At 42.8% G+C, this 17658-nt stretch overlaps 1 protein-coding gene across 16 annotated transcripts in view; it reads right to left on the reverse strand.

Moving 5' to 3' along the window:
* The window catches only part of EZH2 (enhancer of zeste 2 polycomb repressive complex 2 subunit), a 58828-nt gene extending 41489 nt beyond the window's left edge, over window positions 1–17339 (reverse strand). For 3 of the 16 annotated variants that reach the window (XM_036246390.1, XM_036246389.1, XM_036246388.1), the window contains exons 1-2: window positions 17197–17339; window positions 16624–16722 (exon numbers count right to left, since the gene is read on the reverse strand). The gene's annotated coding sequence lies outside the window, so the exon portion shown is untranslated. Of the gene's footprint in view, window positions 1–8167; window positions 8210–14262; window positions 14326–16623; window positions 16792–17196 lie in introns of all 16 variants that reach the window. The other 13 variants (XM_036246403.1, XM_036246386.1, XM_036246392.1 and 10 more) reach the window with 12 other exon arrangements.
* Window positions 17340–17658: the final 319 nt, after the last annotated feature.

Below are 17658 nucleotides of genomic sequence, written 5' to 3' on the forward strand. Positions count from 1 at the left end.
GACAAAAATTGAAACTTATGATACAAACAGAGACATTAATTATTCACATGCAGGTACCATCCTAGACAAATAGAAATGGGTAGAAATTTCAAACATCATACACCATTCTTAAGCATTTTGGTCTCAGGACTCTTTTAGTTTACATAGGCTATTATCTGTCAATATATTTCGCATATTAGAAATTTTTGCCCAGCTGGTGTGGCTCAGTGGATTGAGCGCCATCCCATGAACTGAGAGGTCCTGACTGTATTCCCAGTCAGGGCACATGCACGGGTTGTGGGCTCAATTCCTAGTAGGAGGCATGAAGGAGGCAGCTGATTGACACTTCTCTCTCATATCGATGTTCCTCTCCCTTCCTCTCTCTCTCTCTCTCTAAAAAAAAAAAAAAAAAAAAAAGTAATTAAATAAAAACAGAAATTTTTAAAACATGATCTCATTTAAAAATAACACAAGCCACACCCAGCCAGTGTGGTTCAGTGGTTGAGCATCGACCCATGCACCAAGAGGTCGCTGGTTCCATTCCCGGTCAGGGCACATGCCCAAATTGTGGGCCAAATCCCCAGTGGGGGGCAGGTAGGAGGCAGCCAGTCAATGTTCTCTCTCATCGATGTTACTCTCTCTCCCTCTCCTTCTCTCTCTAACATCAAGAAAGAAAAAAATAAATACAACACACAAGCCAATTACATGTTAATATAAATAACAAATTTTCAAAAACTATTTCCTTAAGAAAAAAATCAGTGCATGGAATTGTTCTACATTTTTTTATAATTTCTTCAATATCTGTCTTAATAAAAGACAGCTGGATTCTTCTATCTGCTTCAGCATTCAATCTGCTTCAATATTTTGTTTTGCTTAAATAAGAAGAGCACCCTGGCCAGTTTGGCTCAGCGGTTAGAGCGTCAGCCTGCGATCCAGAGAGACCCGGGTTCCGTTCCCGTTAAGGGCATGTACCTTGGTTGCAGTTTGTCCTCGGCCCTGGTTGGGTCGTGTGAGTGGCAGCCCCTAGATGTGTCCCTTTCAAGTCGATGTTCGTTCATTCTCTCTCTCTCTCTCTTTCTCTCCCCCACCCCCACTTTATCTGAACAAAAAATGGAAAAATGTCCTCAGGTGAGGATTAATAAAAAAAAAAATTCGAAGAGCCCTCGCTGGTTTAACTCAGCTGTTAGAGCGTTGACCGATAGACCAATGAGTTGCAGCTTCAATTCTGGTCAAGGGCACATACCTCAGTTGCAGTTCATCCTCAGCCCTGGTCGGGTCAAGCAGGAGGAACCAGTCGATGTGGCTCTATCACATCAATGATTCTCTCCCCCCCTCCCCCACAACTCTATCTAATGATAAATAGAAAAATATTCTCAGGTGAGGAATAAAAAAAAGAATATGAAGAAAATCTATTCTCAGACAGATATTTACCTAGAATATTCATCCCAGGGAAGAGGATGTGAACAGCCTTTTGAGGTAATTGTGGATCTATCTCATGCTTTGATATCTTTGATATTACAAGAAAACTGGTCTATGAAAAAGTGGCTAGTTGACCTTACAATTGAACCTCATAGATGCTTTTTTCCCCAAGATAACCACTACTTTTCTCTAAGTAATGGTAGTTTCTAAAAAAATTAGCTGCAAGGTGGAATCTGAAACTGTATCAATAAACTCTTCCATGGGGGAAAAAGGAGAAACATCTGTAACAAAAATAAATTAAATAAATAAAATAAAAAATAAACTCTTCCTACGCTGCTACATTCAAGTTCATTGGCCTATTCACTTTTTTGTTTGTTGTAAATCCTCACCCAAGGATATTTTTCCATTAATTTTTAGAGTGGAAGGGAGGAAGGGAGGGTGGCAAGGAGAGAGAGCGAAGTATCAATGTGAGAGAGATACACCGATTAGTTGCCTCCTGACTGTGCCAGGGATCAAACCTGCAACCCAGGTACATGCCCTTGACCAGGAATCAAACCCATGACCCTTTTGGTGCATGGGCCGATGCTCTAACCACTGAGCAACACCAGCCAGGGTGGCCTAGTCACTTTAATGGGCTCTTTAGCCCATGCATGATTTTATAACATCATCATTCCTCATTTGAAAAATATTGGTCCACTGAATTATAGATTTTCCAGAAGTGACATATTTCAAAAAATTGTATTTGTTAAACCCACTGATCTCATCAGAACTCTTTAAGTATTTATTGGGAAACTAATCAAGTTCATAGTAACAGTAAAAAGATCTCAACAGTCACAGCCACTCTTCTGACTCTCCTGCTGCCTAAAACCACCCCATCCTACCAAGCAGACTTACACTTGTCCTTACCCCCATGAAAGAAAGATAAACTGAGATCTTGTTCCAGAGACCTTTCACTTCCTAGAATACCTGTTTTTATTTTAAAAGGAGAAAAATGACAAAAATACACAAGCTCACTACTGTTGGACCCCAACATTCCACCCAAATGACCTGCAAAATGCTAGCAGAAGAAACTTCTGAAACTTCAGTATGAAGGACTTGGAAAGCCAGGAATAGAGAGAGAGATTACCAACCAGTTGATATGAATTTATAGAGCATTCAGAAAATGCTCTGAGACACAATTGTGTAAGATAAAACAGGCAACTTAAGTGCCTCAACTTTAGTGGGTCACTTGTATATACAACTATAGACAAGAAAGTTATTATGAACAGCTTTATTTTCAGGAAGTCTTAGAAAACAGATGCACCAGTGACTAGTAACAAGGGAAAATGGGGGGGGGGGGGGGTGGAGATCGTATTTGTAGCCCTGGTTTAAGTAGTGCTAAAAGGGCACAGGAAAATTACAGAAATGTGGCAATCTTAGCTGAATGACAGAAAACATTAACTTGATTGTTACAGCAACAGTGAGTAGACCACAGTAATGTATTTTCCACAAAAATAAGATCCCTGTGTTTCTCCCAGCAGAAAACTAAACCCACAAGTTTACCATAGAGTCTACCAATCAGTACTCCCATGTTTATTTGAAAATTCTATCAGTTTTACAAAGACAAGTCTGAAAAAAGAAATGGCCATGTAAATTTACATCGACAGGAGAACTGATTGATCACAAATGTCTTAAAGAATATGCTTGAATAATATATAAAACAGATTAAACTGGCATCTAGAGGTTCAAGTTTTCTTTGAAAACTATGCTAATCTATTTTATAAACTAAATCCTGGCATTTTGTTGGATATGTACTCAGTTTACTGAGACACTGTTGGAGAAATGAAACAAAAAATTATGAACCAGAAGAAACTGAAACTATGATATACAACTCATAATTCAAGGATGAGCCATGAGAAACATATTATTTCCTCAGTACTCCACTTGATACAAGCAAACAGAATGAAAAGGTGGTTAAGTCTGATGCCAAATATTCTTCCTTCTAGAAAGTCTATTTTTCATCTTAAACCTCAAATAAGCCAACATCTAATACAAATTTAACAACATACTTTGAACAAAATTTTGAGAGAAACTCAATTTAGGTAAATACACGGAACCTGCACACCACCCCAGCCAATTAGTGTATGTGAGCCTAAGTGAGCAAGAGCCAGGAGACAGGGATCTCTGCATGTCTTTCACTGTAACATAGTAACTCAGAGCAAGTCTTGTGCTAAAAGATAAGCATCTTCCATACAGCACTGGCCCCTAGCACAACCAACAACTATGTGATCAATAGAACCACGATCTGTTCTCATACTGATCGAGTAGACAGGTAAGCAGATATGAGCAGAGCAGGAACGCCAGGCCAGGTATGGAATGTTCCCAGACAGGAAAGATCCAGGTGCCTAGCAATGGGCAAAACTAGAGAAAACAACTATTACAGGCTAGAATCTCGCCCCTAGGGTGATGTTTTCTCCCCTAGCATGCCATTAGTTATGTGGTTTAAGATCCCCTTAGAGCAGAAACAAGGGCCCGGAAAAGAGCCTCATAGGACTCAGATAGTTCAGCTTAAAGAAGTAGTTGTTAGTCCCTCCCAGATAAAAGGAGTCCTTGCCAACACCCAGGGCAGCTCTAACATCTGGTATGGTAACTCAGATTGTCTTTGTCTTCTTTCTTGGTTAAGTTGGCATCTAAGCACATCTACATCTTCCTTCTTCAGGCATATCCTTCCTTCCTTTTTCCTAAACTCTAAGGGTCCCCTCGAGACTAGCAACCAGGGAAGCGTGGGCTGCAGCAACTCACCCAGGCTAGCCCCTGTACCTATCTCTGGGGATTCTTCCTTTGTTGCTGTAACTTATTTTCTGATTCCACAGGGTAGAGCATGGCTTACTCCTACATCTTCGCACCCTCACTCTCCTTTCTCAGGACCTACAACCAGGGAAGTAGTGGACAAGGGGTGTTCATTCATTGCTTTCTGAGAGTCTGAACAAAACCTTTTGCTGGATCAATGAGAGCCTGAACTCATTAGTTAGACTCTGAAGATAAGGGGCACGTCCTCCCTCCAGCTCAAATTTCAGGTATTCTTAGGTGACTAAGAATCTGTGTGGAGCCTTGCCAGAGTGGCACAGTTGGCTGAACGTTGTCCTGTGCACCAAAGGTTGCCAGTTGATTCCCGGTCAGGGCTTATATCTGGGTTGAGGGTTCGATTCCCAGTGGGGACACATACTGAAGACAACTTATTGATGTTCCTCTTTCCCCACTCTGCCTTCCTCTAAGCATATCCTTGGGTGAGGATTTAAAAAAAAAAAAAAAGAATCTATGTGGAGGTGTCAGAGGATATCCCTCACAAGGAGCAAGAGCCCCACAGGGAATTCCAACCCAACTTTCTTAGGTAATTGACTCATCTGGGGACATGCACATAAAGGCTAGTTACCTAGTGCGAGTCCTCCTGGTTGTATTAGATAGCCAGGGTGAGAAACTGAAAACATATAAGAGGGCTGAAGCCACTCAGGAGGTGACAGTCCCATGGAATTCAATCCACAAGCAGCACACATCAACCCACTACACTATATCTCTAGAAATTCGTTCAGATTCTACAGATTTCAAAATAAGAAATTGTGTCTCCAAGGCCAAAAACTCTAGCTAACTCCCTGGGAGCTAACTCCCTAGCTTCATCTCTACTACCTCTTGGCCTATCCTTCTTTCTGCATGTCCCAGACTATTGACCTTTGGGCTCAAGATACATACTCGCTACTTTCTCTTTGTGCACCACATTTCCTCCAACAATATGAGCTCTTGGATCCTCCCTCTTATCTGTTGCCAGGGGTCCTACTGTATCTGCCTTAACTTTTGGCACTGTAGGCCCCTCAAGGCATCACCCGAGGTCTACACCTTTTACTACCTGGTCACACAAGACAAACTATGGCCAATGGCTTCCTTGATCCCTCATTGCCACGGCAAGCACTGGCATGACTCTCGCTTATAGACCCTACTTCTGGTCTACCGCTTTGTCTACACCTCGCAACCTTCAGAAGACCCCCCCTCTCTTGTTGGCTTCTTCAGCACTTCACCCGTCTCCTACACGTTTCTTTCCTTTGACCAACTAACTGGTCTTTCACCGATTTCCCTCTATAACCAGTCCCAAATTTGGCAGAGGGATAAATTTTTCCTGAGATCCTACACCCTCTCATACCCAGGGATACCTGGCAATTTATGATCTTCCTAGAGAAGGTCAACAGAATTTTCCCCCAGGGCCCAGGGTGCTGTCCCTGGCTGGCTGGTCCAGCTAATATATGTAGGTCACCAGGGATCTTCTCTGATCCCTCCCGAGTACTCCAGTCTTTTAGAACACCTTTTCTGCACACTCCCTAAGACCCCTGAGACCAGGAAACAGACCTCCTCCCTCAGCTCCTTCTACACTCCTCTAATCATCTTTTCTTCATTAACTTTCATGAGAGCCTCAGGGACAGCTTGACAAGAACCCTTTTTTCCTGCTAGGGACAAATGCCCTCTCCGTACTAGGCCTCTTAAAGGACCAGGACTGCTGGGAACATGGAAGGCAGGGCAATAGGTCACTAGCCCAACTACTGAAGACCAAGTACAGGACAAGTTTTTTTTTACCCAAGAAACAGAGGTACTGTACTAGGCACTCTTTGTATGGAAAAACATGGGGGGTGGGGGTGCCTCCGGTAGGTATGGGCCATACTCATCATCAGCATGGAGTTAAGGCTACTTTTCTGAGCTTTTTAAGTCCAACGTCAGAGTGCCTGGCTACCAATTGTAACAGTTGGTAAAGCTGCCCTCAGAACACAGTATAAGTACTCCACACCCCGGGGTAACTCCTGGGTGAGTGGGTACAGGGTACCCACCCTACTATACTTCAGCACAGCCCAAAACCCAAAGACTCGCAGGGACACCTCTAACTCTTGGCTTATTACATATTTACCTCTCCGTACTCCTTAGATGGGAAACCAGTCCACTGTACCTCAAGACCCCTTTGGGGTGCATACTCACCAACTGGGAAAAATTTGATCCTGAGTCGCTCAAGAAAAAGAGGCTAATCTTCTTTTGCAACATGGCCTGGCCACAGTGTAAAGTGGGCAACAGAGAGGTTTGGCCAGTTAATTTTAATTTTCATACTATCTTACAACTAGACCTATTTTGCCATTCCCAAGGGAAATGGACAGAGGTTCCTTATATCCAAGACTTTGTGGCCCTCGGGGACAACCCTAAGCTATGTACTACTGTAAACAAGATCCCCCTCTGTAACTGCTATACTACATTCACAGCCCCTAACTCCCTCTCATTCTCCTTGCCTCCTCTTGTCCACGGTGACACCTCTCCCTCCCCTGGCCTCCCCTTGTCCCCAAAAGAAGAGGAGGAAACTACCAGTCAGATTCCAGCTCTCCTTCCTCCATACCCAGGACCTCTCTCATTTGCTTTCATCTGCCCTTTACAAGAAGTAGCAGGACCAACCAGGATCCCTATTAGAATGCAGGTGCCCCTTTCTCTATGAAAGATTTACAACAGATTCAGCAGGACCTAGGAAGATTCTCAAAAGATCCAGACAGGGGCAATGAAAAGTTCTGGGTGTTAATCCAAAGCTTTGATCTAACCTGGAGGGTTATCTCTATAATCCTTAATCAGTCTTTAACTACAGAAGAAAGAGACAAGATTGTAGAGGCCGCAATTAAATTTGGGGATGGCTTACATATGACAGCTGCCCCCTTAATACCCTATAGGGACAATTGCTGTACTGGCCAATGATCCCTTATGGGACTATTGCACCCCGCAAGGAGCCTGAAACAAAGAACATTGTTCAGTATGCCTTCTAGGGGGAATGAAACAGAGCTGATCTAAACTAATTAATTACACAAAGCTATTACCTATAAGCCAAGGCCCTCGGGAGAATCCCACCACCTTCCTAGAGAGATTAATGGAAGCCATCATTAAACATACTTAGATCTTGACACAGAGGCAGGCCAACAAGTCTTACAAGACCTATTTGTAACACAAGCCACACCCAATATCCAGAGAAAACTTCAAAAGTTTTCCTTAGGACCCTGTACCCCTACCCCAGACTTCCTCAAGGCAACCTCATCCATATTCTACAACCAGGATCCAGAGGAGGGAAGACTCCTCTGGAAGACGAGGTATTATTAGAGACAGCCTCAGTTATTAGACACACTCCAATCCAGCTGCTCAGTTCAAGCAGGTCTAGGTTGCCCCGGAAGGAGACCTCCTCCCAGAAACTGCCGAATCTGTGAAAAATCTGGACACTGGAAGAACAAGTGTCCCCAGAGGAGTAAGCCTCCAGTAAGCCTCCCAGCTCCTGTCCGCTCTGCCACGAGCAACGGCACTGGAGAAGTGACTGCCCAGGAACCACAGCGATCCTGGGTCAGACCTGTCCCCCCATTACAGCCCTAGACTGATTGGGTCTTAGGCACCATCCAGCTCCTGGACTGAATGAACATCAGCATCATGGGGATGGAGTCCACCAGGGCAACCTTGGAAGTCACAGTTAACACTTGATTTTCTACTTGATATGGGAGCTGCATTCTCAGTCTTGACAACTTCCTCTGGATCGCTCTTCAGCCTCTTGCCTGACAGTAGGTGTGGATGGTAAGCCAGCCCACCAACAGCTCACACCTCCATCTGCTGCCACTGGGAGGGCCTCCTATTTTCTCACCAATTTATACTTATCCCTGAATGTCTCAGTCTTCTACTAAGTCAAAATCTTTTAGAAAAACTAGGAGCTCAATTAACTTTCCGGGGGGAAAAGAATCCTTACCAAATTTTGTAGTTTTCTGTTCACCTCAGGACCCTCAAAATTCTAAGGAAGAGAACAAACTAAAGAATTAATTTCACAGGTAAACCCTGAAGTCTGGGCAGACAAAATACCTGGACAAGCTAAGACTGCTAGAGAACCCCAGCAAGTACTCAAGAAAAATGAAATACCGCCCTGGCCGGTTTGGCTCAACGGTTAGAGCGTCGGCCTGCGGTCCTGTGAGACCCGGGTTCGGTTCCGGCTAAGGGCACGTACCTCGGTTGCAGTTTGTCCCCGGCCCTGGTCGGTTGTGCGGGTGGCAGCCACTCGATGTGTTCCTTTCACATCGATGTTTCTCTCTCTCTCTGTTCCTCTCTCTCCCTCCCACTCTACCTGAACAAAAAATGGAAAAATGTCCTCGGGTGAGGATAAAAAAATAAATAAATAAAAAAGAAAAATGAAATACCCTCTGAGACCAGAAGCAAGAAAAGGACGTGAACCCCTTATTAATAGGCTCCTCCAACCTAGTCTCCTCACGTCTTGCCGATTCCCCCTTGTAATATTCCTATTTTGGCCATAAGAATATCAAACGGTGACTATAGGCTAGTCCAAGATCTCCAAATAATAAACAAAGCTATAATCCCACTCCACCCAATTATCCGTAACCCATATACCATCCCAGGGCAAATTCCACCCAAAAGTACCTGGGTTTCAGTTCCAGATCCAAAAGATGCATTCTTTTGTATTCCAGTACACCCAGATTCCCAATAACTACTTGCCTCTGAATGGACCCCAGAGGGAAAGGGGACACAATTCTTCCCCAGGGATTCCAGGATAGTCCCCTCTTATTTGGTCAGGCTCTCAGCTGTGACCTCCAGGATCTATCCCTAAACCAGTATGTAGATAACCTACTCATCTGCTACCCCACAGAGAAGGCCCAAGAGCATGTCCAAGACACCCTAAATTTTTTTAGCTCTTGACAAGGAAACAGGTAACACTCTATACCAATTCCAGATAGCCTTTCTAATCCTCATGCCATGCTGCCACTTGAAGGAAAATGAGACTCCTGTGTGGGATACCCTCATTAAATATGGCCTCAGAGTCTAACCCTTTTAGAAGCTATCATGAAACCATAAGTGGTTGTAGTTCAATGTAAAGGGCACAACAAAACAACTCCAAGACAGCACTGAGAAATTATTTAGCAGATAAGACCGCAAAGGCTACAACTCAAAACTCCTATTTTAGCCCCACTGGAGCGACGACCTATGCACCAGAGGTTCGCCAGTTCGATTCTCCTTCAGGGCACATGCCCAACCCCCAGTGGGGGGCGTGCAAGAGACGGCTAATCGATGTTCTCTCTCATCGTTTCTATCTCTCTCTCCTTCTCCCTTCCTGTCTAAAAGAAAAAAAAAAACTCCTATTTACAGGGGGTTTTATTTCTCTGGGGTCACATCTTCCCTTCCCAGACCCCAATACACCCAATCTGAGAAAGAATGGGCAGCACCCCAAGATTATACCCTTAACACGGAAAGATGGCATACCCTCGACAACAAATTAAACCTCCCCCAGGCATTCCAATGGAAAATACTTAAATCTTTACATGAAAGCCATCACTTCAGGGGTGACTCCTTCTCCATGTTGTGCAATTCTTTTTTTCAAGGAAGGGCCTACATAAGACAGTCTGAGCTATTTGTATGCATTGTTCTACCTGTCAATTTAACAACCCAAAGGGAGGACACCTCCTCCACTAGCCCCTCAAGTCCAACGTCAAGAACCTACACATGTGAAGACTGGCAACCAGACTTCACCCAGAGGACAAAATACAAGAGTCTAAAATATCTTTTGGTTTCACTGACACTTTTACTGGATGGATTGAAGCATATCCTACTAGGACTGAAAAGGCCTCAGAGGTAGCAAAGGCCTTACTTGAGGAACTAATCCCCAGACTCAGCCCATCACAGTCCCTACAGAGTGACAATGGGCCCTCCTTTGTGTCCCAAGACACCCAACAACTACCTGCCTCCCTAGGAATTCAGTACCACCTCCGCTCCTTATGGAGGCTCCAAGCATTGAGAAAAGTAGAAAAGGCTAATCTCATTTTTTTTCCCCCTTTATTGATTGTTAGAGAGAGAAGGAGAGGGAAAGAGAGATAGAAACATCAATGAGAGAGAATTATCGACTGGCCACTTCCAGCATGGGGATTTGGTCCACAACCTGGGCATGTGCCCTGACCGGGAATCAAACTGGCAACCTCTTGGTGCATGGGTCAACGCTCAATCATTGAGCCACACCAGCCAGGCAGACTAATCTCACTTTAAAGTCCATCATTAGAAAACTGAGCCAGGAAAACAACTCTTCCATGGCTGAAACCCTCCCCATAGCTCTTGTATGGGAACAGATTGCTCTCCATGGTCCTCTCTAAAATTAAGCCCTTATGAAATACCATATGGACAACCTTTCCAATATTCAGATCTTCTATTCGATTCTGAATCCCTTGTGTTAAAAGGAATATATAATCTCCCTCAGACAGGTTCAAAGGGCCAGCCAGGAATATGGCAATAAAAAAACTCCCTACAGCAGATGACCCAGAAGGACAACCTTCCTACTGGGAACTAAGTACTTATAAAAACATGAAAGAATGGGTCCCCTCAAGACTGGTTAATTCCATGTTGGAAGGGGTCTTTCCCTGTACTGTTTTCCACCCCTACAGCCATCAAGGTACCTGGGATTGTCAGCTGGATACACCACACCAGAGTCAAACTCTACAAACCAGAAAACCCAACACCCACTCAGCATCCAGACTACTCCTACAAGTCAAGACCTCAAACTCTTTAAACAGAATGACAAATCAGCAGGTTGCAAGTCCTACTCGTACTCTGAGAATACTGCTCACCTCACTGACTTTAGACACCATAACTACCTCCTTCCCTGCCCAGGCCTCATTGTCCCTGACAGAGAGCAAAGACCATTTGGCTCTAAAGGAAAATTCTGCCCCTCTTCAGCAGGAAGTAGCTATAGAAGAGACCTTTCACCCCTTTTACTTAGAGAATTCAGAGCCAAAAACCCTTGAGGGGAAAATGATACAGGAGGTAAGTAAGTAGGCAGACATGAGTAGAGCAAGAATGAAAGCCCAGATACAGAATGTCACCAGGGCAGAAAGTTCCAGGTGCCTAGCAATTGACAAAACTAGAGAAAACAACTATTATAAGCTAGGACCTTGCCCCCAGGGCGACTTTTTCTCCCCTAGCATGTCATTAGTCAAGGGTTTTAGACCCCCTTGGAGGAGGAACAAGGGGCAGAGAATAGCCTCAAAGGACTCCCATATAAGGACAAGAACAAGAGTCACAGGACAGGTTTGGATAGGTCAGCTTAAAGAAGGAAGTAGTGAGCCCCTCCCAGCTGAAAGGACAGGTCTTTGAGCTGCCCCCTTGAGTATACTTTCTCTTTGCTTGCTGAATAAACTTCCTCTTGCACTCGAGTTTTCTTGACACTGAATTCTTTCTTAGCTGAACTCAAGAACTGAGGTTCAACATCGCCTCTAAAATTACTAGAGGAAAGATGGGCTGGTTTTGGACCTCAAGAGAAATTATTTATGATATGGCATCTTCCTAGGAACTTTTCACGGGTAATTCTACCAAAATACTATTTTTGCCTTGTACACTGACCTTATATTCAAACCCCGAATTAGACAAAATCCTCTTTCTGATAACATCATCAAAAATGGATTCAAACTACTAATCCAAGCCCCCTACAACTTGTTATCTGGTAGTTTCAGTACTTGAGTTTAGTGGATGTTACAGGGAGGTAAGCATGTTTCCATATGGAAACCTCAATGAGACCCCTCAGAAATTTCTCTGGCTTACCTCAGCCCTGAAGTTCATTTTCTTGCTAAGAATAGTGGTCGTTTCAGGACAACATAGAAGTAAAGGGGACAGTGGTAGTTATGAGCTATAGGCCTTCCAAGATTTTCCTTTACTTAGCGTTTATCAAAAATATACTGCTGAGCCCTGGCCAGTTTGGCTCAGCGGTTAGAGCGTTGGCCTGCGGTGCAGAGAGACTCGGGTTCGGTTCCCGCTAAGGGCACGTACCTCGGTTGCAGTTTGTCCCCAGCCCTGGTTGGGTCGTGTGGGTGGCAACCACTCGATGTGTCTCTTTCACGTCGATGCTTCTCTCCCTCTCTTTCTCTCCTACTCTATCTGAATAAAAATGTGGAAAAATGTCCTTGGGTAAGGATTAAAAATATATATTATACTGCTGAGGTACTAGAAAACTTCAAACCCTTCAAGTATTATTTATAATCAATGATATTTTTTCAGTATTTGTTTACTAAATATATTGTGTACTGAATTTATTCCTATAAAACGACTTGTCAGCCCTGGCCGGTTTGGCTCAGCGGTTAGAGCGTCAGCCTGCGGTCCAGAGAGACCCGGGTTCGGTTCCCGCTGAGGGCATGTACCTCGGTTGCAGTTTGTCCCCGGCCCTGGTTGGTCGTGCGGGTGGCAGCCACTCGATGTGTCCCTTTCACATCGATGTTTCCCTCTCTCTCTCTTCCTCTCTCTCCCTCCCACTCTGTCTGTACAAAAAATGGAAAAATGTCCTCGGGTGAGGATAAAAAAAAAAAAAAAAGAATAAAACGACTTGTCACAAATAAGCCCTGAGAAAATACATTTTTAAGTCTCCAAATACCTAAGGAAATGCTGTAAAGAATTTACCAACTACAAGAAAATCAGCTAGCCCTGGCCAGTTTGGCTCAGCGGTTAGAGCGTCGGCCTGCGGTCCTGAGAGACCCGGGTTCGGTTCCCACTAAGGGCATGTACCTCGGTTGCAGTTTGTCCCCGGCCCTGGTCGGTTGTGCGGGTGGCAGCCACTCGATGTGTTCCTTTCACATCGATGTTTCTCTCTCTCTTTCTCTGTTCCTCTCTCTCCCTCCCACTCTACCTGAACAAAAAAAAAAATGAAAAAATGTCCTCGGGTGAGGATAAAAAAATAAATAAATAAATAAGAAAGACAATCAGCTATATAAGCCCCGCAGTTACCTCCCTGCAATTTCCAGACTAAGGTCTTTAGGCAGGGTAAAAAGACTTCTGTCCCAGTTCTTTCATGTGGGAAAGGAGGAAAAAGAGAGGGCTAGCATGAGCACCTACCTCTTAGGATTTCTTGACTAGGGGCCTAGAAAAGACATGACATTTTGTTTGGCAGTCTAGATTTACAAGCTGTTATTTTCACTAGTACAGAATGTCTCTTTCTAGGTCAAGAAGAGAGTATCTCACCCTTTATATGAATAGCTCTAACAGGTGAAGACTGCGACACCCAACAAATAGTTTGAAGAAATTTTCTTTTCTACAAAATATGTATGGGATAGCCAGCTGTTTAGTTACATGCTGTTAGTGGACAAGTGACACCAGACAAATGGTAAAAATTTATCTATGAGAGTAAATTCTATAGAAAGAAAGTATGTACTTCCCAATCTAGATTTGTGTCAAGATGAAGACAAAGTCTACACAATACTATCCGAATAGTATTTCACTTCTGACACTTCTGGTCACCGTGTGGTAGTTTTTCCCACCCCAATCAGTTTGGTTCCAGACTACCAGCCCCCATCCTTAAGTTCCAAAAGCCATCTCATTAATATAAACCTAGATATGGTTGAAAAGGGTTTGTTATGAATATCAAAAGATTTTTATCACTATCACTTTGAAAATTCCAAGGGTTTTAGGAGCTCTGTGCCAGAAACAAGATGAAGTCCAAATATATATTTACTCTATAACACAATATCCCAATTTGACTGTTTACAAAGCTAGTTTAGGCTGATCCATCATAGCCCTAAAAAGCTTTAAGGTGCTATTATGCCTATAATGCAGAGAAAAAATAGGCTTATAATCAGCATTAGATGTTTTATTGGTCAATTAAATATCAGCTAGGGAGACTCACAATTTCCTGTGATGGTAATGCGAACTCAAGTCCAATATTTCTCAAACTCTCCAGAGAATTAGTTCTAAGTGGGTAACACACCAAGCATCTCGCAATCCAGCATTTGCGCTAACAAGCAGCCATGGTAGCAAAAGCCTAAAGAGACCTTGGCCCTACAGACTGTGTGAAAATCTGGACAAGTTACTTACCTTCACCAAGCTTCTATTTCTTTATCTTCATCTTTGAACGTGATGAACATGACATCCACAAAGCTACTTGCCAGGGAAATAAAACTAGCTTAATGGCAGAGCCTAGCCTAGAGACTATGTTCTTTGCAAGTATCCAGCTGCCAGTGGAAAGTCACCCTTTAAAAATGTCTTCCTTTCCATCAATAGATGAGTGGATAAAAAAGTTGTGGTACATTTACACAATAGAGTACTATTCTGCCGTAAAAAGGAAGAAAATTTTACCCTTTGAGACAGCTTAGATTGACCTGGAGAATATTATGCTAAGTGAAGTAAGCCAGTCAGAGAAAGAAAGACAGTTCTGGCTGGGCAGCGAGGAAGGGTGTTGAGGGATGGAGGATTTGAGCAAAAAAGACAAAAAACTAACCCATGGACATGGACCAGTGTGGTGATTGCAGGGGGAATGGGGTGGGTGGAGGTAGAAGAAGGTCCGGAGGGGATAAATGGTGATAAAAAATAATTTTTTTTTCTTTTAATTTCTTCTTTATGACATAACTTGAGCTCTGTAATTCAGGCAGACAAATATTCTCCAGAGGCACTACTATTTATGGGACAAAGTGAGGTAACTCAACATTACCTTTCTCTAGGCCTTTTGAAGCAACATTTCTGCCACTTAAAAATCCTTACTGATTACTCTACAAGGGTATTTCCCAACCTTTTCTGACACATAAATACCTTGCTTGACAACATATCTCATAGTAACAATTACGGTTTAAATAGTTTTGCAAATTCTGCTTGTGCTAGTAAATAATTTAAATATAAAAACATTTTAGCCCTGGCCGGTTTGGCTCAGCGGTTGGAGCATTGGCCTGTGGACCAGAGAGTCCCGGGTTCAGTTCCCACTTAGGGGCACATACCAAAAAAAAAAAAATTTTTAGATCAAAATTTTATAAATAAGGCTACTCACACTGCAGCTTTTTGCCACCTAATGATAGACCAGTATACATACTGTTAAAACATTATAAAGTTCATCTTAATAGACCCTTTTACAATATTCGAAGGACAAATAATACTTTTCCCATTTAGCAAATAATATATGGTATTTGTTTTTACATAATTAGAATGCAAGATTTTTCAACAACTTGCATAAGTAAAATGTTTCCATGTTCATTACATACAGAATAGGTTCTCAATAAATAGTTAATTCTATTATTTGTAAGCACATGGTAGGGACTCATGTACCTACAAATACAGTGACATTTCACTATAGGCTATGGCATCAAAAACATATAAAAGCTGTTTAATGATGATTGAAATTTTCCACTGTTTAAAGAAAATCAACAATTTTTTTTAAATGTTTGATTTGCTTACAAAGCACTTCTCAATAGTCTCCCCCCCCCCCTTGATTTTTAGAGAGAAAGAAAGGGGGGGAGAAAGAGAAACATTGATGAGAGAGAATATCAACTGACCACCTCCTGCATGCCCCCCACTGGGGATTGGACCCATCACCTGGGCATGTGCTCTGACCAGGAATTAAACTGGAGACCTATCCTGGTGCATGGGTCGATGCTCAATCACTGAGCCACACTGGCTGGGCCTCAATGGCCTTTAGAAAAAAAACCAAAGCACTAAAATGGAGAGTCACAAATATTGGTCTTTTTTTTTTCTTTTTTTTTTTTTTTATCCTCACCTGAGGACATTTTTCCATTTTTTGTTCAGATAGAGCGGGAGGGAGAGAGAGGGAGAGAGAGAGAAACATCGATGTGAAGGGACACATCGAGTGGCTGCCACCTGCACGACCAACCAGGGCCGGGGACAAACTGCAACCGAGGTACGTGCCCCCAGCGGGAACCGAACCCGGGTCTCTCTGTACCGCAGGCCGATGCTCCAACCGCTGAGCCAAACCGGCCAGGGCAATATTGGTCTTTTTGACACCTTAAAACTCACTGGAGCCCTGGCCAGTTTGGCTGAGTGGTTAGAGCGTCGGCCTGTGGTCCAGAGAGACCTGGGTTCGGTTCCCGCTAAGGGCATGTACCTCGGTTGCAGTTTGTCCCCAGCCGGGTCGTGTGGGTGGCAACCACTCGATGTGTCCCTTTACCGTCGATGTTTCTCTCTCTCTCCCCCTCCATCCCTCCCTCCCACTCTACAAAAAATAGAAAAATGTCCTTGGGTGAGGATAAAAAACAAAAAAACACTAACTGGAGACATCTTGATATATTATGTATGAATTTAGCTCATATGACTGCAGCTGAGGAATAACTATCATTCTTAGATACGTTTGAAGAACCATTATTTTCTGCTCATTTTTTCCATCATCAGAGTTCAAGCTCTTTGACTTTAATCAACATTACATTAAAGATATAAATTAAAATTTTATAATAGTACCTGACAGAGGTTGGCAAAGTTCACTGGGTGATACACAGTAGAGTCATGCAAAATTCACTTGATAGAATCTCGAAAGCTCTTCTTTAGGGGTTGGAGGTGCTGTTTCAAAAATAATTTATTGAGTTGCTGCTCAAGAAGAGCTCTTCTCAAATTTTCAGGGGTCTGGTCCTAAATTAATTTCAGAAAAAAATTTTTCTATCTACTATGTGCAAAACCCTTTTTCTAACCTCTACCACATAGACGAGTAAAATAGAGCTTAAAATGAAGGAGAGAGAAAAAAACCCAAGAGATGTGCTTTCTAAGCAAGAGATAAGCAGTCTGGTTTGGTTAAGAGAGGGGGAAGGGTGTTTTGACCCAAACAGGCTAATCATCATCTTAAAATGCTAAAATGGTGGGGAAGATATTTCAGAAAGACATAGCACAGACAAGCCATGTGGAAGTTCCCGGAAACCAGTAAAAAGGTCAGTCGAGTTCAATAGGGAAAGGTATAAGAAAACTACCAGAGATAAAACACTAAGTGCATTGGGACTATTCACTACACTGCCTGGAAGGATAGCTTCAAGAGTTTCTCACTTGAATCCATAGCCATGGAAAGACTGATCTGGGCAATGACATGATCCATCACCTGGAGTAGTGCGTGGCACCCAATAAGTGCCTGAAGGCTTGCATTCTTTTTTTTCTCCCCCTTTATTAAACAGAGAAAAGAAAGGGTCATGTATTACAAATTATTATAGAGGTAAATCAGATAATTAGCAAAAGAACTGATATTTTATAGAAATAAAGTAGTGTGCAGAAATTAAGTTAATATACTCTGAAAAGCCATCTGTTTTATACAAAATAATTTATTATAAAATGTGATAGTTAAAAAATTTATTTAACTATCAAAATTGGTAGACCAAGCTTGGCAATTTCATCGTCATATCAGATTCTACAATCAAGGTTACCTTAACTTTATTTTACTTTAAATATCCTCATTTATCCTATGAGGAAAAAAATTAAGAAAAACTTTAACTCAATGATAAATGAAAAGGTTTG

The sequence above is a fragment of the Molossus molossus genome, unplaced genomic scaffold (genome assembly GCF_014108415.1).
Source record: "Molossus molossus isolate mMolMol1 unplaced genomic scaffold, mMolMol1.p scaffold_m16_p_7, whole genome shotgun sequence".
Classification (NCBI taxonomy): domain Eukaryota; kingdom Metazoa; phylum Chordata; class Mammalia; order Chiroptera; family Molossidae; genus Molossus; species Molossus molossus.